Genomic DNA, 26,837 nt, shown 5'->3' on the forward strand with positions numbered 1-26,837 from the left:
TTGGAGTTAGATATCTGGTTAATAAGTCTGGGTTGTTTTGGGTTTTGGGTTTTTTGTTTGGTTGTGTTTTTTTTTTTTTTTTTTTTTTTGGGTTTTTTTTTTTTCCTTCCCTTTCCCAGAGGCCACCCAACAGTTAAAAAAAAAATCTTCAATGTTTTCCATAGGTCAGGTGTTGTCTGAATAGGTTTCTTCTGGCCTCTACAAGAGGTACCAAGTTAATGACAGAGGTTTCTAGGGCCAGAATGCATGAATTACAAATGGAAAGTTCCAGTTTCTCAAGAAGAGATGCAGAGTGACACTACATAGGCACAGCATGCCAGTGCACAGCTGAACAGCATCCTTAGCATATCTACTTAGCAAATATTGCTTTCTTAAACCCTCAAGACAGATGGGAGTAGGAATTTAGACCAAAATTGCCAATGGCAGAAAATCTATTCCAAGGGCAATTATACACAGTATCAAATATATTTGATTATTCCTGAGCATTCTTGATAAGCATCAGATATGCTTAACACTTCCCAAGAAATCTTTTTGCAGGAACAGGACCCCATAGGTATAATTTATCATGCATTAAGCAAATTGCAATAAATCTCTTGAAGCATCTTTGCATTCTTGAGATCTGTTGCAACATTTTCATTTGGAGTGGCCACAAGCAATCACATAGGTATTTTTTATTCTTGTTGCAGTTCTTGTAACAGGAGTGTTGGCTGTGGATTATGCCTCACACTCCAGCAGCACCAGTATTGTCTCATGTCACTGACTCTCCCTTACTCTGCTCAGTCAGGGTCCACTTGGATGCCACCATCTGTCAGAGTCCACGAGGAGGCATGGGGTCTGAGAGTGGATTCTCATGAGAAAGACAGCAATGTGAACAGGAAATGTCCCATCAGGAATCCTTTCTTGGGACAGGCTCCTGTGGAAAAGAACAAACCCTTATTGTCACTATTGCAGCTTTAACTTTATATTCTTGTGCTCATCCTTTGATTCATTCTCTCACCCCCCACTCTATTCCCATCCGATGGGTGGGAAACAGGATATTTTGTGAAATTCTTTCCTTCCTGTGTGGGTCTACATGACATCTTTAATTAGCAACTCTCTGCAATGGAAGTGAACAATTAGAAAGCACAACTATCCTGCTGATGAGATCATAATACAGTTGCTTTTTGAGCAGGTATTTAAGGCATCACTTTCTGTCATTTACTAAGATCATTGATGTTATTATTTAGAAATATCACACACCAAAAAAAAGTCTTAAAACACTTCCCTACAGAACTAGTGATCAGGAAGAGCTTTACAAACATTCTCTGTCTTTGTAACCCCTGAAGGTTTTTTTGTTTTTGTTTTTTTTTTTTGTGATGCAAAGAGTGGTGGAAATGAGACTCTGCCTTCTTCCATGGACAGAACTCCAGCCAGCTGGCACCTGCCATTTTACCTGGAATGAGTAGGAATACTTGTTTATTTAATAACCTAAATGCAGGAGTTGATCAGGGTGATGTATCCTTCTACAGAAAACCCCAGTGGCTGAAAAGATTTTTGTCAGGGTGGGATTTGACACTATAGAGGCACAGAGATCAGCAATGCCTTGGAAGAAGACTAAATATAGACAAACCTGGCATGCTCAGAGGACCTGGAACTAATCCTTCCTTGTCTTGTCCTGTAGGCTGGTAGGTGTAAATGCTATTAAGCCTCATCTGGCAGGTCTGCCCTTAAATGCCAGCAGTCCAAGTGATAGCCCTCAACTTCTGGATGTCCCATAGTGTTGGACTATCCCTCTCTTCCAGATCCACCAGGATGAAATTTTCTTTTCCCACTGCTGCTCCAAGGGACATTAAGATGATCATGCTTTCTGATTTTCCTTCCCTTTTTTCCTTTGCTTCTTTTTATTAGTTTGAACCTCTGCTGTTCTACCTGGCACCTGGGAGAACTCATGTACACCACAGAGCAGCATACACTCATTTTGTGAAAACAAACAGTAACAACACAAAGAGCTAGATCAGAGAAAACCAGGATCTCTGAGCCAGCATGACATTCCAAAATTTGGGGCTGTGAACTAAGAAAACTGCAGAACAAAGTACAGGGTTGTGCTTTTGCTAAAGTATCTGTCATTTCCCAAAGGTGTTGGAAGGTTGGTGTGAAAATCCGTGTGGGATCTCACCCGGCTGCACGTCACATCTGAGAAGACACAGACAGGAATGAGAAGATTTTCAGGCTGAGCTTACGTGCCAAATCTCCCAACTGCTATCTCACATTGTCACAGCAACAGGTTTGTCTACAGCTGCTTCACAGCACAAAGCAACTGCAGGCAGTGCCTCCTCATTTTCATACAGATCTAATCATGAAACAAGAATGTGCTTGGTCATATTTGTGCTGGGACTGCATGTCCTCAGCAAAGTTTGCACACCCCGATAAATTGGCTTGCAGTTGAAAATAGAAACTACTACTGTAATAACAGAACATTAATGCACATTTCTCTGAGCAAAGATTGCCAGGGTGTGAATATTGCTAATGGTATTTAGGGTCTTTATCTCATCTTGTAAAGTGTTATCAATCAAACTACAGGTGTTAAGCAGGTAAAAGCTGTAGTTTGAGGCGATAGATAAGAACTTTTACCTTGGATCTTAAGCATTGTTTCCTACTAGACCTTTCCTGAGAGAAAGTGTCAGGATATCAAAGGGGAAAAGAAATACATATTTTTAGGCCTTGGGGCATGAGAGGGAGGGGATTTTGTAGATAGTTTCAGGGGAAGAATTATCAACCTCTCAGAATGACTTCAAATAGCAATCTCTTCCCCAATCACAACCAGATGTTTATTAAATTTACCAAAGAATTTGCCTTTTTTTTTTTCTTAAATAACAATATGCTAATAATATTAAAGCTATGTCTTGTGAACTTGTGAAGTGTATGTGGAAAGAGAGGCAAGCATATTTGAACTGCATAGCTTACCATATACCATAGGCAGCCAAAATAAATGGGTGGCTACATTACTCTGGGGCTTGTTTGATGTACTGGGATCTAATGCACATCACTTGGTTTGCTCCCAGCAAGTGTTATGCATAGTTAATACACAGAAGGTAAAGAAATCAATTTCAAGGCTATAACTGAAAGCCACTATAAAATTCCACTATTACTGCCATGCTGTAAAGTACATATGTTATTGATTCCTCTGGCCTCCTTCACATGGGAGGTGACTTGGTGGCTCGGGGCCTCAGCCTTTCATCTGAATTCAGACCCTGCCCAAGGAATCTGCTGGCCTTACTTTGAGTCTCACTTTGGGTACAGAAATAGCTGCATTTATAGCAAGGAAAGGAAGATACCTATGCCTGGTCCTAGTTTGAATCACAAGTTTATAGTTTTGGGAGCTAAAAATCTGTAATTCAGAGCAACAGGTCTTTTTATGAAACAAACAAATATTTTTAACAACTTTATGCTTTCTTCCTACTCCAAAAAATAAAGGGAATGACCAAAATGAAAGATATAACTAAGAGTTACAAGTCCTAAACAGCTTAAAACCAGGGAGACAAGTAAAAGCCCTTTTGCCCTTTTCCCTGTGCAGTTGATCAGAGGCTTCAACTCATTTTTGAGGCAGGCAAACCCTTTGACAGTCATTTTACAGTCTGGGAAGAGAGGCTGGGATGTACCCAGGGACCTTACTTGGGGCAGGCACTGGAAAGCAGAAGCCAGAAACTTGGCCCCACATTTCCAGTTTTGAGTTCCAGCTGCCCAACCCGAACTCTAAACCATGGGAACTGCAAGCCAAAACCAATCATGAAAAGAGAAAAGAAAAAAAAAAGCACTGCTAGGAAAAAGATCTGCAAAATTCTGTGCATATAACCTGAGATCTGATATCTGAGCTATCTACCTTCTAACATAAACCACTGCAGGTGAAACAGCCAATCTCCTCACACACAGGTACATTTAAAATGAGCAGATTTTGTCTGGATTTCAGCCAGAACTTCAGTGTACTATAGGTTCAGTTAAAACATTTAAAATAATTATCTCATATTGCAGTGATCATCTCCTATGGCCAGTGCATTTTCACAGAGTGATACGGTATTGCTTTTTCTAATGGTCTAAGTGTACTAAGAAAGGCAGTGCCCCTGCAAAGGTGAGAAATTTTTTGTGCCTAAACTGACAGTAGGTCAAAACCCAAACTGTGACTCTGAGCCCTTTGTATGCTGGAGACAATAGTCCCAGACTTGTGAACCCAAGCTGTGCCTGTGCCATGGTGTGGTCCAAATGTGGAGGAGCTCTTTCCAGAAGCCCCACTACAGCACCAAGGGATACATGCCAGTTAATTTACCCCATTTATTACCTGAATCTAACAGTAGTTGATCAGCCTCTGAACTGAAGAACTCAATCTCAGTTACCAAGATTGACTGATTGGAGTAACTGAAGCAATCTTATTTAATGTTTGCCTTAAATGATCTGGCAATCTGATTCAGATAAGATTTCAAACAGTCTCTGTGCTTTTGATCTCAAATTAGCTTCAGGATTAACTCAAGCTTGGTTCAGACACAGTAAAAAATTCTTTTAATTGTATCTTACACCGCAGCCATGCTCAAGCCCTCTTCCTGATTCCACCAGATTAATTAAAATCTCACCTCAACCTGGTTGTGATAGTGACAATCTGAACTGTAGGACAGTGCTGGGAAGCTGAGGGGAGAAGTGAAACAGAACTTACAGAAACTCCTTTGGCTGAAGAATTGTTGCAAGAGGGAGAATCCTTGCTGCCTCTTTCTTTTAAATGGTGTGATTTCTTGTCTCTCTGGTACACAAAGAAAAGTGTCTGTGAGCAATAATATCAAGAGACAACATGTCCTTCCAAAACAAATGACATTAAATTAGTTTATACAAGACAGCAGTGAAACCCCAATTCTACCAGTGAAAGCTCAAAGAGGGCCTGAGCCTTTAAGGACCTCTCCTTCTACCTTCTGTTCACTTCACAGGATGCTTCAGACAGAAACGCTTCTAACATTTTGAAGGCGTACTACACAAGGGGTATGATTTCTTTTAGCATAAAAAGACCTATTTTGTTGTAAGAATTTGCTTTTAACAGCTCTGTTCCTTTGTGCATTCCTTTCCCAGGTACAGTACAGGTGCTTCAGGGCAACTCTAAAGACAATTTTCAACAGTGGCTTGGGAGCCTAACTATGGGTTTGCTAAACAACAGAGCTAAGCAGACAGAGAGATACCTGTTAGAGTCAAGTTAATGCTGTAACTAACCTCATATAATAAACTCTCCTAGGCAGCCTATTTACAATTTGAGGGGAAAATATACCTTTGAAAATTGTTTTCTAAAGGTATTCTGGCTCACATTTCTCTGTTCATGGTTAGACTTTGTGGTATTAATTCCCTTTTTTTTTTTTTTAAGTTAGGGAGGTATCCAGGCTCGGGTTTCTAGAAGTACATAGGTGTGAATAGCTGCAGACGTGTGCACTGGTACCTCAGGCTTGCTGAAATCCCTACCCATGACTTGCAGCTCTCTATTTATCATTTACCCTTTGCTACTGTTGAAAGGGACAATAAACACTTTGAAAAAGCTGCTCCTAGGTAGCAAGATTACTTCAGAAGGTGAGTTTGAGGTTTTTAATTCCCTTAGAAATGCTTCAAATTTTTTACCTCAGGTCTACAGAAGTGTTTGTGTATCACCTAAAACCACAAAGCCTGATTTTGATTAGGCTGTGGGTACCACTGCTAGGTTATTGTTTTAAGATAGCATCATGGAAAAACTTCAGTTATAACTTAATTAATTCAAACACTATCGTTACTTTTGAATGGAAGCATTTTATCCAAGCAAAGGATCACCCCTGAATGACTGTATTTGTACTGCAGAACCACCAGGGCTCTAGGGTTCAGCTAAGGTCTGCATTCAAAGTTATTGCATTAACACTTATGTTATACTGCTGCCTACAGGTCCATATTTAAAATTAGCGTGTTATGCTAACTTATGTTTAAACAAGGCTCCTGTTCCAAAGCTTAGGAAACAAGCAAGATAAGAAAGGTATGGGAGAAGCTGAGCCCATTTTACTTTCCATGGTTATGTTTGTGTATGTAATTGAGTGCATTTCTTCCACTGCCCTGAAGCCACCACAGAGGGGCTAGTTTTGTAGAGAGCTACATTTGGGAATGCAGTTCAAGAGGAAGACAGGGATTATGGTAGTGCCTATATTAGAGGTGCTGTGGAGGAAAGCACAGGGATACCTGGAATGGCAGCCCTCCACATGACAGACAGGTAGGTATCTGATGATCTCTCCTGTGGTGTTTGTTGCAATCTGTGATTTCCCCTTGTGGAAACTGCACATTTTTTAAAGCAAATGTATATGTATTTTGAGGTTGGACACAGAACATAAGGACTGTCTTTTCCTAATTTGTGGTTTAAAGATCCCTTACAAGTAGCCTATAAATCTCATGAACTTGTCATATTGCATCTCACTAATATACTGAAAAAAGGAATGACATATGCCACAGGTTTCACCAGAATAGAAACATCATCCTTGCAGAGGCTGGAGTGGGGAAGAGTGGTCTTCCTTTCCAGTTCATGTGCATAGTTCTTCTTTGGGTAACCAATTTAAATTGCTACACACATATTTTGAATTTAAAAATATTTTCTGAATACAGGAAGAAGAAATTTCAACTTAGTGCCTGTAGGAGAGCCAGACACTTCTGCAAGCACTTCCTCTCCTCCCTACAGAACTGATTGATCTTGGCAACTCAGGATGCTGGTGGTTTCAGCTACAGCTAATAGCCACTGAAATTATTTTCCTCCATGTTCTGTAAACTACACCATTTCTGCAAAAGAGACTCCTTTATTTGACCAATTAGCAAACTGACATTTCCTAAGATCATATAAATTAATAGAAATGTTAGCATTTAGCACTCAAAATCTGCTGCACCCTGGAGGCAGGATAAGGTATAAGTCAGCTCTAATTAAAGTTATTTCATGCCAGGCAGTCCCTGCTGACTGCCACAATACTGTTTTCTATGTAATTGTTGGTCAATTTGTTGCAATATATCATCAGGATTACTGAATTATTAGCTATAATTACAACTTCAGAGTCAATAGCAGTGTCACAGCAAGGGTAAGTAAACACTAGAAAATGATGAGAGATGGAAATACCTTTCTAACAGCTACATCATATTAGTAGTACAGAGACCACCCACTGTAACAGCTAGGCATAATGATAAATTCCTGCTTGGAGAAAGTGGACTTGGATGTTTTTGCCTTAATGTTCTGCATTCATCTCAGTGACATCCCCCATAAGCTCCTCTTTGATTCCTGCCCACCAGCTGTGGAGCACGCATGTGAGGTAGTTTAAACTTGCTAAAACCCATACAATCTGCCAGACTAAATTTTACAGCTACCAGTGTCAAACCATCTGCACAGACCATCCCCAAGGATGCCTCTCCCAAAGGTCTGCAGGTCATTCTTCTATGGCTCTTTGGTCACCCCAAGTCCCATTTTCACACATGGCCTGGAGGATCAGGAGCCCACAGTCTGTTAGACAGGTACCAGTTCTCCATTCTCCAAAGGCCACCTCTCCTAGCACTATTTACTTTTGATTCCTGATATGGTTGGCTGGTTATGACCTCCTGGAAAATTTGCCCCTTGTGTATTTCTGAGAATGGCAACACAATGTCCTCTATGGAAGAAGTGTGATAGAAGTTTCTACTCTTTTCACAGAAGAACATAGTATTTGCTGTTACTACTTCGACTCACATGAGAGATACTTTTCAAAACTATTCACCATTTCAAAGGATGCATTAATTTTGGGAAAAAGAAAAGGAAAAAAGAAAAAAAGTATTTTTCTGCAAGTCAAGTCCAGGACTTCCAGGAAATCCAAAGAAAAAATACTTCTGATAAGAAATGTCAAGTTTTACTCTAAGTTCAAGGTGTGTTGGGAAATGGACTGAGAGTTCAGTGTGTGGAAACATGACCTGTAAAGTTCAGCATATACTGCAAGAACCAAAACCTAATTAGGGGAGTTGGTCAGGCTTTTAACTTATCTACCTAATCTCCAACCACAGCCTCAAAGGTTGAAAATGCGACTCCATCTTCTAAACCAAGAAACAAGTCATTAAAAATTCAGGCTGTACAACTAACATTGCACTCATTTAACAAAACAAGAGTTCAAAACATAAGAAGTTTAACTCCACATCAGAGACATTTCTGGAAACCGCAGACTTAACGAACTATCTTCCCCTCCATTGGTTTCAAATGAAACAAGCACAGAGGCTTTCTTTGGCACAGCCTAACCCTGTTCAACCAGGTGTGGGTTTCAAATAAGTTGCCCTTGTGCAGGAATTTGAAGACAAACATTTGTAAACTTTTTTTTGTTTGTTTGTGTTTAAAAAATGTACCCACAGTGGTGGCCCTGCTGAAAGCAGCCCGGACAGCTGGAACAGCAACGCGGAGCCAACCAGCCAAGTCACAGCCCTGGCTGCAAGTGAGCTTGTGCTCTGCTCTCACGGCCTGACTCAGTGGAAAAAAAGAAGTCTGTGGAAACTCAAGCTACAGTGAGATGACAGGTGACTTCTGGGAAAAAAAAAAACCTATAGCTGTAGCCCCACATCCATTTCTGGAAACCTGGCACAAGTAATTTGTGGGAGAGAAGGTATCGAGCAGAGCTGGCTGGGTGATAGTGGAATAAGTCCATTCCAAAACTGAGCAGGTTTTCCAATTTTTTTGTATGGTCTTGAAATGAAAACAAGAAATTTTAAAATGGAAGGGTGTGGAATTTTGTTGAAACATCTATTTCTGAGTTAGGGAGATCGAATTTTCAGATCAGACATAACCAGAGACCTCAGCCTGGGATACATAAAACTCCTCATTCATCAACACCAGCACCTCTGCAAAATCTTTTGGCATCCAAGAAGCAGCATATTTTACTTAAATATATTTCATCAAATGTATTCTGACGAATTCCAATCTTGAAATGTCATTGTGTCACCAGTTTGTGGAAAGATCAGTGTTTTAAAAAACTCATAAAAATAAAGGACTGGAGAAGAAGCTGAGCAACAGTCAGTCACTCAAAAGACATTTGTCAGCAAAATTAAATATAAGTTCAGGCATATTCTGTTTCATCACATACTGTTCCTTTTAGGGGTGAGGCACTTAAGTAATTTCTCTATTTTGGAATGAGACTGAAAGACAAACAGTTTATCTTCAGTTTGGCAAAAGAAAGTTACATTAACGTCTATCAAGATGAAAGTGGCGCAAACCAGAATATTTTACAGCTTAAATAGTGACTCTGTTCTTCAGCTATGTGTAAACTATTCATCTCACAGGATGCAATCAAATGTCACTGTCTCAATATGAGTTCCCGGTAACGTGGAAAACACAAATCTCTGTAATTTATATACGCGCTTGCGCACACACACACACACACACACACACACACACACACATATATAGTACCTATATATACACACACACATATAAATATAGTATTTTCATGTATACACATGGATGCAAACCACATCTGGACTACCATTAAAATATTTCTCCTACCTCCTCAATAACCACAGTTACAGTAATACAGTAATCCCTAGAAGGAACAGAGTAGGGCTAAGGTCAGCTGTCTCTGATCACCAGTGTTTGTACAAAGTGATTTTATGTTTCATTTGCACTAGAGATTGATATCAAGTTATAATTCTGGCTCAAAAGAATTTTTATGGAAGAAAAAAATGTTTGGAAGGTTGAAAGATTTTCCCAAAGGAAGGTTCAGGGAATAAATGAGAGCTTATTTATCTTTTTCAACACTTTTTCAAACTGGAAAACAGGGAGAAAATTCCGAATCTTGCTCCTCAAAACACTGCATTATCACAAGAGAGTCTGTATTGTATTTTTTCTGCTGAAATTAAAATATTTTTTTAAAAAAAGAGGGAAAACATAATGTGTAAAATTCAGTCTACTCTTCACTGAAAATATTACAGTTTTTCCATTTTAAGACTGTTACCATCTTTTCACCAAGATGATCCCAAACATGATGTACATTTTCCATCAAGTTTGAAAGAGTATTTAAGAAACTCTTCATTTCCATGAGAGTTCAGAGTTTGGGTTTTTATTTCTTTTTTTCCCCAAATGTTTTTATTGAAACAAATTTCAGCCTATTGTAGCTTGCATTTTGGATTCTCTCAAAATTCAAATTCAAAACTTCAAAGCAAGCCATCTCCGCAACTATTACTTTTGTAGGATTTTGATCAAAGCCATGGAAATTCCTGGTTCCACCCTGCAATAATGAAGGGGCCCAGATTTCATTTGAAATCCAGCTCTGAGGAGCTGACTTACCCATCTGGTTTGCAAGAATTCTGCTGTCTTCACCTGACCCAAGAGCATCTCCGCAGAGCAAAGCTCTCCTCCAACTGGAACGCATCCATGCAACACAGTCCCCATTCCCTCGATGTGGGGGGGCACCAACATTTGGCTGTCAACCTCCTGTTTACCAACCTTCTCCAAGTTCAGAAAGCTCCTTCTTTCTGCACCCTGAAGATCAAGGGTTTTTTGTTGGGTTTTTTTTTAGCAATTCACTAGATAGCTGTTTGCCTAAAGAGACCCTCCCACTGCTCTTTTATCCTCTGAAGGCAGGCCAATTTTCAACTCCAGCCTGGTGGTTGCCTTGGTTAACCTCTGCCTTGTTTCATGAGGCTTAGAAACCCCAATACACCTTTCAAATGGCGCGTCTGATCACACTGCTCTGGCAGATAAGCAGAAAATTAGAATGAGCTTCTCCAGGTAAGCGCCAGCATGAAGGTACCGCCATCTTCCAGGGGGGAATGCCTGGCAGGCAGGCATGCAGGCAGGCAGGCAGGTTTGTAGATCAATTATGATGGGGACACAGAAAAGGCAGCTGTGTAACAGCACAGCAACAACACTCTTTTCAGTGCTTCTGCCAGGCAAGGCTGTGGTGCTTTCTTCTATGGGGAATTTGGGACTAATATCTTGAGAGCACTTTTAAATATTGTACATAAGAAATTTAGGTGGCTGTTGAAGATGAAATTGTCCCTACCTTGCTCTATACAGCTTATTTTCAAGTATTTTAGATTTGAAACTTCATGTTTCAATTCAAGGCCTTTATTCTGTAAGTTTTCCTACTGTTTGTAGGATTTTTCCATCATGCTGGTAGCCTCTTCCTCCTCTCTCACCGAGACCGCATGCCACAGTCCTGTGCAATAACACAGGCAAAAAACATGGGTTACTACAACTTGGTTTCTAGTTTCCATTCTTTATGTTTCTTCAGGTTCAAATGCAAATTCCACAGCACAGAAAAATTTAGGTCTTGCAGTTGGTTCAGACTGTTTTCAGGAACTAAATTGTCCTTTGAGGGGTGACATCCAGAGGAGCCTCTGAATTTTCCAAACTGACTCTGGGGATCTAACTACTCCTCTGGATACCTGGCTTTCCTTAAGCAAAAGCTCTCTTTCCCAAATCAGGATGTGTTCAAAATAAGTACAATTGAAAGAAAAAAAGAAAAAACCCAAACCCAAAAAATACAAAACAAAACAAAAAATCCCCCAACAACTTTCACCTTGGCATTTCAAGTGATTTTTTTCAAATTCAAAAACACAGGAGTTCAGAATTCTCCACCAAATCCCCACTATTTAGGTCTCTACTCTCTCGTGTGCCTTTCACAACTTTCCCCAAAACCCTAACCAGACATGTAACCATCTCCTGCCGAGGCCAGTGGGATTTAGGCAGATCCATGCCCCTGCAGCATGCAGCAACTCAGCTGCTCAGATTCCTTCCACAGCGTGGCCTGTAAAAGAAATTGTTTCAAGGTGTACAAAGCATTTGCTGCCTGCTGCTGTTGGCGGGGGAAAACTGCCATGGAGCTGTTGCCAGGGGAAGGAAGAAATAAAATCCCCTCAGGAAAGAAAAGAACACACAGGTAGAGAAGGGGGAGTGGGGTGGGAGGCGTGGGGTCCCCCGTGGGACCCAGCCCTCACTTGGAAATAAGATGAGCTTGCTGTTGCAAGTACAGGGTTTGGCCAAGATCCCCCTGTGTGCACCTGAGCATCCCTGTATGTGGATGTCTGCCACACAATGGGGGTTCTTCCTTGCCCCTCTGAGCCTTGGGTGTGAGGCCTCCTTGTGAAAGTCTTTCAAAAGCAGTGACTCTTACCCTGCTTCCTGGCTAATTGTTGCCTAATGGCACATCAAGGTGGGCACCCACAACGCTTCACTGTCTGGAAACACAAGTGGCTGCATAGGAGCGCAGCCCTTCTGCAAACACTTGGGTGGCTTGAGAAGCCTTGCCTGGGTCTGCCCCTTGTTCCCAACCCAGAACACGCTGAAGTGCTTTCTCACCCACACTGATTTGCTGATACCCATTTATGGGTACAAGAAACTGGACTACAGACCATGAGGCAACAATTTAAAAATCTTTAAACACCCTTCCTATCCCCATGCAGACAAATCTGCTTGGAGTATGATGAAACAACTTTGAAAGGGAAGGAAGCCACACAGGGGCAGTGAGCCGAGAGATGGAGAGCAAAAGCCATGGGAAAGGTCTGGGGCCTGATAGTCCTTCCCTTGATCTCAAGTCTTAAATTTTCTGTTGTATCTATGGTTTCCCCAGAATGTTTTTCTCCAGCTAATGCAGCAGGTTCATTACCCATGCTCATATTATAGTAGCAGGAATCATATGAGAATCCCTATTTCAGAGCTTTAAATGTTAATGCAAAAAAAAAAGCTCAAAAAAAAAAAAAAAAAGAGATACACAATCTCATTTATCTTCATTCATTTTGGGGTCATGCATATATGAAACTTCCTCTTCTGTAACTTCTTTCACAGTCTCCCACAGAGCCCTCCTGCAGATAATCCCAGCAGTAACAAAACAATGCTGTCCTTGCTGAATGACAGCACCATTCTTGTCACTCTGCTGAGTGGGTGCCTAAAACAGGCACTTTGCCTCTCAATTCATTATTCTCTCATCACTCTCTGAAAACATTGCACCTTCCAAAGAATGAGACTGAGTATCAAAAAGGGATATTCCCGAGTAGAAGATTTTACACTGAAGTGTACACTGAAGTGAACCATAAATTAAAAAATATAGTTTTTCTTACCTATCTTATTGAATGGAGTTTTTCAAACTCTTTCAATGGATTCTTTGCCCCAGTATCAAAAAGGGATATTCCCGAGTAGAAGATTTTACACTGAAGTGTACACTGAAGTGAACCATAAATTAAAAAATATAGTTTTTCTTACCTATCTTATTGAATGGAGTTTTTCAAACTCTTTCAATGGATTCTTTGCCCCAGAGTAAGTGTCAGTTCCAAACCACATTTTTATGCAACAAAGCTCACTAAAAGACAGAAAAAATTACATTAATTTTATAGCTGGTTTACACACTAGGCATATTTTCCAACTAAATTCTCTTTGATCTGATAATGCAATGCTTCATTTTGAAGCAAATTCTACTACTACTACTACTACTCAAAAATTGTTGCCGAATGTCATACAGAGACTGTATTTTTCAAATATTAATTCACAGCTTTCATTTTAAGGACATGTTTATAGAGGTTGAAAGGAAGTTCAGATAAAGTTGTTGCATTGTGGCAATATATGAAATGAATTGTTTTAATAGGAAAGAAGTTTAAGATAATCTCTCGGCCTTATTTCCTTTACTGGTTAAACCCCTTTGGTCACGTCTGTGAGAGCAATGCTGGCCACTTTTGTTTATTTTTCTTTAACTGAAAATTTTTAACCCTAGAAGTAAAGTTAAGGAGAAAAAATTTGTCCAAGGGGATTCATGCTATGCCAGTATGAGTCCTTTTCCAGTTGCAGATGCCTCACTAAGCCAGTGAAGTGATGATTTTTGCCTTTCTCCCTGAATTTCTGTGTTCCATTTGTTGTACCCACCATCTGCAAAGGGAAGATTTGCATTGCCATGTGCCAACTCCAGAGATACATAAAAGGAGGATCTAACTGTAGCCAACCAGAAAAATTGTAAAGCTGATGGAAACAGGACAGGCCTGACAAGAAGAGAGGAACTCTTCAGAGGAGCTGTCAGGCAGAAAACTAGAAGTGAGGAGATTGTACAGCACCAGCAAAAGTATAACACTACTTTCTTAAACCATAAGATAAAGTTAGGATTTTGGTGGTGAAGTCAGAGCAGAGGTCTGAAATCCAGAGGCTGCTGTCAACCAAGATTTCTGTGGTCTATGTCTTATGCAGATAAGAAGAGAGCTCCCATTCCTGGATGACTGCCAAGGTTGTCCTTCTCCATTGGTTTCTTTTTTTCCCAGCAGAGAGGGCTAGACAGTTAGATATATAGCTACTTTTGATTTTTTTTCAAATACCAGAATGTTAAAAATGTGAGGCGGACTAGCCAGACAATAAGTTTCTACTGATCTGTTACCTAACAGACCAGAAACCAGGGACTGTTTCCAGTAATATCATCTATGTTTTCTGGATTTTACCTTTCTCAGGTCCAGAACAGAGGCCCGGACCAAAACTCCCTGTTTCCCACACAAGTGCTCCTCATGGCTGAGGAGTCTGAGAGTGCAGTGCTGCATCTGAGGTCTGAGGTTGCTAAATCAGCAGTCTTGGAGCTTACCCAGGTGCCTGTATTGTGCAGACATGTCACCAACATGCCCTACATCCACCTCTACAGAAAGGCTCTGGCAATGTGCACATCTGTCCTCCTGCTTGTCAGGCACAATGGGTCACCTTCAGGTTTGGGAGAGATCCCTGCAGAGACTAAAGACTTTCACGAGGCACTTGGACCATGTAGGGACAAAACCTTTCCTCAGAGACTGTTCCTTATCTCAGACACAGCAAAACATTATTAGCTCAGCTACAGGTAGCCAAACCTGACTGGAAGGCTTTCTGCCAGTTTGCTTGTGGCTGGCAGCCTCTGCCAGACCACTCACAATGACACTGTTCAACCACAAAATGTACAAGTCATAATGCACAGCACACTTTAACAGAGGTGTTACAACATGGATTTACTTGTGCCCATCACACTCTCAAGGAACCCTTGCAGACGTCACTGGGCTCTGAAAGATTTCCAGTAATACCAAGGAACAAACAAAAAAACCCACAGCTTCATTTCCCAATATCAAAGGGAGAATTTGCCAATAGCACAGCAGCAAGCCATGCTGACTGTGAGCAAACAAGCTCAGTTCTGCATTGCCTACGTCTGACTTTTGTTAAGGTACCTAACTTTGACCTTTGATAAGTGAAAATGTTGGCAGGTAGCTTCTTTTTATGCTGTTTCTGGAAATTCTGCACATTTGAAGATTTGGTGAGCTGGCCTGACTAACACGTTCATGAATGCTGACATTTAGTTCACAGTTACCACTGAGGTATGACCTGAATTATTTTTCTCAAGACCACAATCACACCCAGTTCTGCAACTGAATTGATTTTAACATAAGTGAAAATATTTTTGTGTTTAGATATGACAGAGAATAGTATGCATACCTTTGTCCAACAAAAGGACAGTTTATGTATCCAAAGCTGAGAGCGAATACTCTGTGGTGTCTGTCTTCAAAGCACCTGAGTGTGAAAGCAGACACTTCAGTTGCTTTAGCCTACACCAAAAGGCAGCTGCCAGGGATGTACAGTGTCACTGCTGCACTGGTTCATTCATTACAACCTTTTCAGCTCACTTTCTGTAGAAACAAAGAGAAGTAGATGTGCCAGGGGACACTTTTGCAATGGTACAACTTATACAACAACTTCCTCGTTTTAATTATCTAAGTGGTAAGTGGGTGGAGCACCTTCATAATTTGCTTTTCTCTTTTATTACTGAAATAAAATATCTGAAATATCTAAGGGTGCTGGGAGAGAGGTCACTCTTATTACATTCCTTTGCAGGCAGCATGGTTTTTCAGGGACACCTGTCCACAGGAAACTCCGTAAACGCTTTCTAACAGGTCCCCAGGTAGTGGAGAGAGCACAGCTGCTGGAGAGTGTTAATGGCAGGACAGCTGCTTGGCTGACAGGATTGGAACCAGCTCGGTGCATGTGCTGGGACTGTAAACAGGAATGAATTTTCCTAAAAGCTTTATAAGTAAAAATGTTTATTTTTGGAATATTAGGAAAATAAAAGGAGTTACGATGTTCCTTTAATTTTAAGTCAAAACATAATGACATGCAGCTTTTAAGGAGGTTTATTTTATAGCAAAATCTCAAATTGAAACAAGGTGGCTTTGAAACAACTTCAGAAATACCATAGATTTCTTCCTAGATGTATATATAAAACATGCTTGGGCATTAATTTTTTGTCCTTAATGTGTAGTGAAATTGGTCATGAAATTCTGCTTTCCACAAACCATACCTGAGGTATTGGGGAACACCCTTCTGTCTCCCAGGCCTGTCACTGATAGCAAAAGCTCGGTGTGTGGTGTGAGAGGTACAACAAAGTATCTGGAACACGTTATTCCCATGCTAAAAACATGAAATAGAGGTCTTGTTTCAAGGACTGGCACCAAGAGGAAGACTCCTGACTCCCAGACTTCCCCCAGCCATAGCCTTCCTCTCTGAGCCAGAGCCATCCAGTGCCAAGAAAGTGCCCTCTTGTGACAACCCCAGCACAGGCTCAGAGATGGGATTTTGAACCCAGACAAACACCAGCTTCAATCTAGTTGCAAACAAATTCTTTTTGGAGCGTTAGTAAACAACACATTCTCTTTGGGAAGTTCACCTGAGGACAGCAGAACACAAACTGCTTGCTACTCATCCCACAGCACTTGCAGTGCAGCACACCAGCCTGGATGATGAGCAGTACTTGTCTAATCATCTTGAAATGCCATCCCTATCTTTTTAGGAACGACAGAAACATTCTAAAATCCATCTGGACTTTACCATGTTTCTCAAAGTCTCTCAAAGGCATTTTCTGCTGTAAATGCTTCACCAGCATCTCGTCAAGGGATGAAAACAGTGGCTCTACCACTTGTACATAGCTCTTCAGAGTTTCTCCTCTTGAGTTTGAAGCTATGCTTGGTTTAAAGTTATTAATTGCCTTTTTCACAGCTGGCACCAGCAGCCTTGCATGTTGACTCAAAGTGTGATGTGATAATTAGGCAGGGTGAGGAATCTTTGTTAAATTTCATTCTTTGGCGCTATTTTGCCTTTGATCTCACTGCTCTCCTTTCCAGAAGCGTTACAGCATTCCAGCAGAAGCCAAGGGTGGGCCTTTCATCAACCTGGGGGAAAAGCTTTGTCCTGTGCCCCACAGCACTCTGCTCTCAGTCTCAAACACCCCATTTGGATGACAGCTATGTGCTTGCTGGAGCGCCTGTGAGGTGCCTACAGCCAGAAAAGCACGTACGGTGCGCCCTCCACCAAAACACAGATCACATCAACATATCAAAAGAGAAGTAGTAACAAAGTTCAGTATTGAAATAAACAAGTAAGCAGGCTTTTAATAATGCTGGTTCTCCAGTAACTTGATCAAAACTTTGTATTTTACTCTGCAAGTTAGAATGGCCCATGGCACAAAGAATTTAAAATCCTGTAAAACCAATGCCTACTCCTCTCTTGGACTTCAAAGCTGTCCATATTCCAGAGCCTTGCAGGCAGTTAACTTCAGCATTCTCTTGATTTTAACTGACCAATTACAAACCATTTAAGAGATGGTGTAAAAATAGTTATATAAACTCAGGAATAAGTCCTAGAGCTTTTCTATAGTTATGAGTGAATCACTTTCCCAAATGTTCATTCTTGGCTTTTGTCACTTTTCATTTCTTTGAGATCTGGCCTTTCTACTTGTTCTAGCCTATTTCTCTCCAGACCTGGATGGCAAGAAACGCAGGGAGACAGCAGGCCCACCTGAATCTCATGAATCCTGTCCCTGCCATATTGTTAACAACACTGGGCTTTTAGCAACATATCAATGCAAGCCAAAGAAAAGCATCTGCCCCAGGAGACATAACTGGTAGGATTTTTGCAATATGCATAGAGCAAATAAATGAGAGAATTCATTTTTTCCACCCCAGGAAGGATATGATTGCCTGTTATGCTGTGATGTGTGTTGAACTATGTCCCAGAGATGTTTTGGTAGTAGAAAATAGGCAGGGGTAGGACACCTGCAAGACAGGTACGTAACTATGCACTTGACAATGAAGGTAATGTCAAAGTGAATGTATGTGAAGAAATGAGCTGCGTGGTGTGTCATGCATAATGAGTTACTCTTGGAAGATGCTTTCCCCAGGCTGCTATCCTCATAGTCCCTTGGTCTTCCAAACCGGGGAGACTGAGTATGAACTGCCTGTTAGCAGGTTTTGCTGCCACAGCTCTTTTAGTGGTGACAATCAACAGAGCTTGTGCTCATCATCTTCAGTTTCTTCTGGGCAAATGTGTGAAAATTCCAGTAGGAGATTTCACATAACTGCTGGGAGACTGATGCTGGTGCAGGAGCAGATATCTGCCTGCTCCATCTTTTATCTGATGGCTAGCATGTTGCTGCTCTTACCCCAGAGAGAGTTCAAAAGAGTAATTCCCTTTAGGGGTACGAGACCTCCCTTTCACACACAATGTGCTAAGCCACAGAGCTTTTTTGCCCTCTTATGCCAGTCTGCCTTCCCTCTCTTCCACATTGCAGTCCTGGCTGCAGCTGCCCCTATCCTAAATTCAGGAGGTGGGATGCAAAGCCGCAACTCACAGGTTGTTGTTAAACAGCCATGGCAACAGAAGTACAGAGGTGGAAAGAGGCAAAGAAAGCCCCTTTCTTCTCCTCAGAGCCTAAGGATTATGCAGGGCAGGTCTTTTTGTGGATTGGGTCAAAGAGGTAACCTGATTCCAAGATGCAGCAAAGAGAACCCAGTGCTGGGTCACATTGACACTGGGCTGTCCATGGGCTGTAACAAGTCAGTCCTGCCTGTTCTTCTGTGGCTTAAGCTTTTGCAGTAAATTTTAAAGATTCTTCTTACAGAACATCTCTGTGAGAGTGAGACAGGCAATGCACTGGACTAGGTAAGACCCAGCAGCACTCTAGGATGATCACTCTTTCCCAATGAAGTTAATTTAAATACATTTCCCTGAAGTGTGGCTCCATTTTAACTGAGACACCATACACTCCAGCTAACTGCACATGTTCCTGGCTCACCACTGCAGAGGTTTTTATGACATCTCCAAACTACTTCTTCTCCACAGGTGCCACCAATGGTTGGACTGATTTTCATGCCTTTAGTGAATGGCACTTAAACCATTCCTTTTCCTACTGGGGCTTTTATCTTTGTGCTTTTAGTTTTCCAGGAGGGTCTCTTCAAGCTTCTGTCAAACTCCTGTTACAGCCTGCAGATAGAAGCAGACATAGAATAAAGGACTCATATGTTCCATGTTCTAATTTAAGCACCTAAAGTTCACTGGACTTTGAGTCCTATCCACAGGAAAGAGAGAAGACCATTTGCTGGTAGGAAAATGACCACCAGAGGCTCCACTGGGACTGAGCCTCTCTGAGATTTTTCTGAACTGGAAAAGGTACAAAAATGTATTTGTATCTGAGAGGAAAAAGAAGTAATCAGAATATCTTCTTAATTCTGACAACAGTAGATTCTGAAGCAGCTGGTAGATTTTTAGATTTCAATTAATCCAGACAGCAAGAAGTGAGATCACATGGCAAAAATATGAAGCTGGCTCTCCTCCAGCAGAAAAATTAGATTTAAGAGATGGCAATTCTTGAACAGAGAATACAAATACAAATAGAAGCAGAAAAAAAACCCCCTGTCTGCAACTGAACGAAGTTTGTGGGTATCCTGTGACAGAACACTAGAGGACACATAAACAAACCTTGAAAACTTGCTCAGATTTACCCAAATATGAGAATGCAGTGGGCCTATCTGAGAAAACTGAGAGATGACAAAAGAGTGGGAGCAAAAGGCAGCAAGGCCATTTAAGTTGGAATCCAACAAGAGATGGTCCCTGTAATGTGAAACACTTTGCCAGCCAGTGCTTACCATGACCCTGCCCAACAACTCAAGGCATATGCAGCACTTCCTATGACAGGATTTCCTCAAGCTGCACTTGGGTTAATTTCAGGACACAAGAATTATATCTGAGCATGCAAGGACTTAGATTGCCTGGATCTACAGCAGGCACCAAGTTCAACATAAACAGCATTTTCTGACTATTGGAAAACCAGTGGAAGATCATGATTTGAAAAGAAAAGCTGTGCTAGATTGACAATAACAAGAGAGAATCTGTGTAAGGATAGGGAGGATACTTCCATTAAGTTCTACCTCTCACAGACAAAGAAGACATAAAAATATTGCTCAGAATAATGAAATATGTATTGGGAAGTTTGTTGCTCATTGGTTGCTCATTAGTTGCTCATGGCCTGATGGAGCAGTGAGAGTGTAAAAAGTTGAAGCACTGGAAGAATGAAAGAATTCCCAGAACTGCTTATATATCAGAAAGTATAACATTTAAATTGTTTGAGGAAGTTTTTAGTTCAAGTTCTGGCAGCAAAATACAGTCACAACTGACAACTGATGGCTTGAGACATCAGGAGCTCTAGGATGGAAAGAAGGCTGCTGCAATTTTAAGACACAAATTGAAAATATTTAATATTTTTACTGATAGGAGCCTTATGAACTTCAAATTGACTGTAAACTCTTTGCTATCTTTGCCAGACACACATTTTGAAAAAAGCACAACTATATTTACTTTTTCCCAGCTACCAAACATATGATCTGCAAGGCAAATTCAAGTGAGGCCGATAGTGCAGGCATATGAATTTCAGCCTTCAAGGAAAGTCTGGGGTAACAAACTAAATTTGGTGGGAGCCAATCTAAGTTTAAAGCCTTGTCTAGATGAAATACGGACCATGAAATGTGTTCTTGCTTGAACAACTGCTCAGGATGTGACCCCACGGAGAGAGTGTAACAGCCTGTGGGTTGTGTTACAGCTATAGGGTTGCTGGGGTTTTAAGTGCTATTACTCCATTGAAAAGAAATCATGGGACTGAGAACTGTGTTTTAAAGGCTTAAGCTACTCAGTCAAAGACTCCAGGTCTGGGTTGGGACTCTGAGACTGTTGTCAACATTAGGCAGAGCAAGTTGAAAATGCATATGGGAGAAAGTTCTTTTATATTTGCCTTCAGAGCCTACAGCCTGAAAGCCAAAGTCTAGTGTTGAGATGCTGCTGCTGTTCAGGATCTCACCACTGACATACAGCATGTCCTTGGGCAAGTGCCTCGGCCTTCAGCAGGCTTCATGTTCAACAGCTGGAAAACAGAAAATTCTTTGAGTTCCACAGAGATGCCACATGAAGCTACTGATAGCTGCCAATGGTTCTGATTTTTCTGAGTGTGAAGTCCACTTAATGCAGAGAATGGCTGACTACAATAAGTTTTGGATCATGCTTTAAATAAAACCTATATTACTTCTGACTGAGTAGCGAAATTAAATTTCGTTAAGCAGCTAATGTGTCTGTATTCTAAACTGATAAACTTGTAAAGAAGCCACATGAGAATTTCTTCACACAACTTCTCCGGTCAGAAAACACCAATTTAAAAAAAACCCAAAAAACCGGTTATTGATTTGGTTTTTTGCTGGTGTTTTTTTATTTTTTTCAGGAAACAGTCACTTTAGATAAATTTCACAATGTAGAGAATATTAACAAAAATGCTTCCAGAGCAACAAAATATTTTGTTTAAAAAAAAAGCTTATATGGTAATTTCAGTTTAAACTTATTATTGTTTGAAAAATCTTCATATCTACCTGGTAGTTATAGTAGCAAAGTAAGTCCACAGCCCAAGGGGCAAATTTTGAACTGATTACAATTGGGATGAAAGCCATGGTTACAAAACCAATTTGGGGGACAGGAAAGCAGTTCCTGGTCCAGTACTAGCCATAGTAACATCAAGCAAGCTGCTGCACAAGCACAGAACCACTCCTTTTAAACACTTAATGTGCTGTGGTCAGAAAGAGCAGGAGTATTCATGCTGGGAAAATGAAGATGTTGAATATCTATGGCATGGCACAGATAAGTAATTGCTTATTCTCATAAAGTGAAAGAATCTACTAGTGAGGTAAGGAAAAAGGAGGAAAAGAGAAAATTTAGAAAATGTGAACCCATAACTGCTTTCTGAAATTATTCCTTTTTTTTTAGGAGTTTGAATGGGACAAAGGAAGGAAAGTTACATACTGCTGTGGGTAACAAAGCCAGCAGGAAATATGGTTAGCAGTCAAAGGAACGTACACGATAACACCCAAGTTCACACGCAAGAACAAAATTTATCTCCTCTTCCCACCACTGTCAAAAACATATAGGGTCCAATAAAGAGTGCCTGCACTACCAAAGTGCTCATATAGGAAGGGTTTAGGAAAAGTATCAAAGCACATCAAAATCTGAAGGAGCAGAGGCAGACATGTACCATGATTCAAGAGAAGAAAGTTAACTGGAGATGAAAAAGAGAGATGTCAGTCAAACACAGAGGGGTACAAGCCTCAGCATTCAAATCCATGTTTCAGACACCTACCTTGATCTACAGACCCCACTCAGCAGTTATAAAGGCAGGGGCTGAGCTGATGCATGGTGTCTGAGGGCAGCACATCTGTATCTAAGGCCAGGCAGTTCCCAAGACCTGGTTTCACCAGGAGTATGGTCTCCAGAGTTGCCTTTCTCAGGTACTTCTGTGCTTCAAAATTGTGGTGTGCATTTAGCGAGTATAGACTTTAGATAAGCTGCAACCTCTCAATATATGGAAAATACAGTGTAGATGCAGGTTCCAAAGAGCCTTAAAGTTTAAAAATACTTAGGGGCAGGGATTTGTTTTGGAGCCATGTATATTAAATTGAGATGAACCATAGCTTGCAAATGAGTGGCCTGCTTGAGTCTTCATTCAGGTCATAGATTTTATGAAAATCCCATTACTCTTAAAAAAAAAATAAATCTAATCATATTTCTATTGTGTCAGTTACTGTAGTTTTGGAATTAGGCTTCAGTCCCTTTCTCTTTTAAAATTATCTCTGCACTCCCTGGCTTTAACTGGATGAAGAAATGCTGGAATAGAATGAAAAATTACTTCTTTTGAAATGTTTCCAACCCAGCTAAAAGCTGTCTGTATGAGAAATCTTTCAAGAAAATCTGTCCTCATCTTATTTCCAGCTGGGTTGCATCCAGTTCCAAAAGTACTGCTGATGGTGGGAGAAAAGTATCTAGATACGGACAGTTATGTTATTTGAGACTCTGAATTTTGGATTGTGAATACAATCCAAACAACTCTAGAAATACCAGAGAGATGCGTTAAGGACACTAACAGAAGGGAGAGGTGAATTGAGTCAGCTTCCTCTCCTGAGGAAAGGCCACCCAGCCTCTCTAGTCCTGCTGTTACTGCCCTTACCACATCACAGATGCTTTTCCTTCACTTCCCAGCCTTTTTTTTTCCCTCACTTCTGTTCTTAAAGGCAGCAGCTCATAATCTCCTACCAGCATTTCTTCACATTTCATACACCTTTCTCTTTTCTTCATGTTTTGAAAGTGAAATCTGTAATTCTCAGCACAGAGCTACTCTATGTCCTTCAAAACACCTCCTAAAGCTCTCCTCTGCCATCGCACAGAGAAAAACCTGGGAAGAGGCTCCCAGGGCGCTGCTCCACAGCCCAACATACAACAACCATCAGTGTAGATGTACTTTTTCCCCATGTTCCCTCACCTCTTGGTAAGCACTTATTTGGCAAGCCTGAAGGAGGCTCTGTTTTCTTTCTCTGTTTATACAACACTGAGGTTCTTATCTGTGGCTAAGTCTCCTTGATCCTATCAACACACAAATAACAACAGGGAATGGTTTAAAACAAAAAAGCCAAGCAAAAATATAAAGCTTAGTTGTTTTAATTGCTTTCGCACACAGTGCTGAAAAGTCATTATTTGATACTACCAGAAATGACACAATCTTGTTATTATTATTTTTTTACATTGCTGTGTTGTTCCAGGGTTTTTTTCAGCAATCACTGTCAGTTCTAATTCTCCAAACAGGCAAAAATTTGGGTGGAAATCCTGTCTCCACTGAAGTCAAGTGACGGATTTCCATTGGCCTCAACGGGCCTGGAATTCACCCGGTCACAACCTAGAGAAAGAATATTTGTAGTAGCAAACCAAATAAATATATCCGTGTTTTTCTGTGAAAAATCAATTTGAGACCCCTTTTTCCTGGCAAGAGTTATGCATAGCGATATAATATGAGATACAGCAGTACTTGGAACAGGAAATGACTGTGGACACATTGTCAGGGCAGTGCTGTGCTATGCCAATGGCTGAAGCAGAGAAAACTCCTAAGAATTTGTTAAAATACTCCAGGAAATAAAATAAAACAAAATAAAAAACAAACCCAGAAATAAAATAGAGTGCACAATGAAAATACCCGAGTTGAAATTTCTGTGAGTTTGAGAGGAAACAAAGAGATGGGAAACTATATTGCAAGAAAAATAGTACTGCATGGGGGTTGTCAATGAGGTGCCAGGTGTTGCCCTTGCAAGGGAAGGAAAGCATCTCGGCAAAGGTTGTCAAGGACTAAGAGTAGCAACACCACAGAGTACCTGAGGGAACAACAACCCCACAAAACATCTTAATAAAGAAATTGGGTTCAGGATGTAACAGCTTTAATAGACATCCAAAGAGTGATTTTCCTATTCTGCAGAATTAATAACAACTGAAGCATATGTGTGTGTACTCAACAGATCACATGAAACAGAAAAGGAATCTTTCATGGATTATTAATTACGTGTTTGTTGTCTAAACATGAGAAACTAACCCTTAAAGGTAGGAGGCCTATGCCAGAAGCATGAAAAGCAGAACATCACTGTGAATCAAAGGACATAAAATATGCTCTCTACATCAGATATCAATGACATTTTCAGGTATTTAAAAACCTTGCTTGAAGAAACAACTATTCATTACTTTAAGTCAGACCATTATACAGCAGTGGGTAGTTAGTCAGTGAAGTGAGGAATGTCTGTGTACAAAACCAGTGATTTTGTGCCTGAATGTGACTAGAGGCACTCTGCTAGTATGCATGTGACAGACACATCAGTTCAGGATTTTGGGGGAAGGTACCGACCACTTCCTTTCCCACTCACTTGTAATTAAATCAAAACATTTCTCTCACTCTTTTCCTCTTTGTTTATTTGCTTGCTGTTCTTAATCAGAAGATTAATATACTTTTCCCACTGAAAATGATTACTTTTTGCAGTAGTTCTAACACTACACCGACAAAAATATTTCAGGTGAAAAATTTTATAATTGCATGTGAGAGAATAGCTACTGTAACACCAGCTTCCAACGGAAATGTTGAATTCCTATGACAATTTAAAGTAATTATTGGAGCATGAGACACATTCTTGTAACATGAGCTATACCAATGCATAGTTTATATCATATAATAGGGTATATATTTGTACAGCATAAGCACATCATCAGAATCAAGTGTTTAATCAAAAGTGTAACTGGCAAGGTTCCAAATTGCATTCAAACTGATGATAATTTGTGTCATATCAGTCACATTCAGTTTGTAATATTCTCATTCACTGAAGTGCATGTTGCACAATTCTAAATGTTCCTCATTCCAATGTATTGTATAACGAGTTTTCATTTTTTAATACTTCCTAACTTCTTCCAGATGAGGCACTACTAAATAGTTTCTGCATATATGCTTCTAACTTTGAAGGCAATTTTCTGTGCATTTGAGGTGTATTTTATATGAACACCCTAGAAGAGGGATTTTGCTGGCAGAAATTCAATTTCTGTGGACAGAGTCTGTGGACAGATGTGTGTTATCAGCGCATATAGACTAGGTCTGTTGGGGAAGCAAGGAGTACTTATGTGCAGTCCACTCTTACACAACAGCCCACATCATCAGCCCAAAATGGACTTGAAGGGCAAATGGATATGCCACATTTAAGGGCCAGAGGAATGTATCTTTTAGCCCAACTGCAATCTTTTTACCAAAGTCATGCTGCCTTTCCTAAGCTGCGGCTCATATATCTGGGTCTTTGCAGTTGTTCAAACTCCAGAAGATTCAAACTTCCTTGCTATCCAAAGAGTGACTTCTATTTTTTTTTTAGCTTTTAAAATATTTTTTTACATAAGAATATTTTTCTTCAAAATATTACATAACATTTCATAAAAATACAGAATTGTTCATGAAAGTGAGTGACTTCTGACTCCCAGATCCAGGACAACAGCTGGAATGCATATCATGGCATGAGACCTTAGCTTTGTTTCCTTTCTTATGTGAACTCTCCCCTGCAGCTCTCTCTCAGAGTGCCTAGTTCTACAAATTGTACAATATGGCTAGCCCCTCTAACATATGTCTACATATGTAACTTCCACCCAACAGATGAATGTGCATTGACTGCTGTATCCCAATTCTTTATATTTTAAATACTTCTAATGTTATTTTTGCAACTATTTTCTTATTTTTTCTCTCCTTAACCAGACCAAATGGAGGAAAAAACCCAATGTTGAATTTTTCTTAATCTTAGGAAAAATTATTTTAAAATTAAATAGGGGAATTGAATAAGAGCCTGTCCTTTTCCTTCTTCCTTTCAGTCCTTTTAATCATCACATTGCAATTTTCCTTGATTTAGACTGTTGTATCACAAGCTTAGCTGATGTCCTGGTAGCAGCAAGGGTTGTGAAGAGGTACAACCATTGGCAAAGAGAACTGTGCTATCGTGTTTGTGACACAGAGGCAGCTTTATTTGCAAATTGGAAGAGTTGCTTTCATTTAATTTATGAAAGGAAGCAGGAGAAAGAATAAGTGATACAAATAAAAATGCTCCGTTGCTACTATGTATGTAGTCATATCATAAGGAAAAGCTCCTCTAGCAATGAACTTCCCAGGGTTACTTCACACCAGTAAAAGCAGGAAGATAACCTCAGACAGCAAATT

General features: G+C 40.4%; 1 long non-coding RNA gene across 1 annotated transcript in view; it reads right to left on the reverse strand.

Moving 5' to 3' along the window:
- Window positions 1-10,163: 10,163 nt before the first annotated feature.
- Window positions 10,164-26,837, reverse strand: part of LOC139600504 (uncharacterized) — a 50,975-nt gene continuing 34,301 nt past the window's right edge. The window contains exons 4-6 of the long non-coding RNA XR_011682581.1: window positions 13,205-13,301; window positions 11,007-11,162; window positions 10,164-10,483 (exon numbers count right to left, since the gene is read on the reverse strand). This is a non-coding gene — a long non-coding RNA (uncharacterized lncRNA). The remainder of the gene's footprint in view (window positions 10,484-11,006; window positions 11,163-13,204; window positions 13,302-26,837) is intronic.

This window comes from Agelaius tricolor, unplaced genomic scaffold, assembly GCF_023055355.1.
Source record: "Agelaius tricolor isolate 1412-34295 unplaced genomic scaffold, bAgeTri1.0.p SCAF_2, whole genome shotgun sequence".
NCBI classification, from domain to species: domain Eukaryota; kingdom Metazoa; phylum Chordata; class Aves; order Passeriformes; family Icteridae; genus Agelaius; species Agelaius tricolor.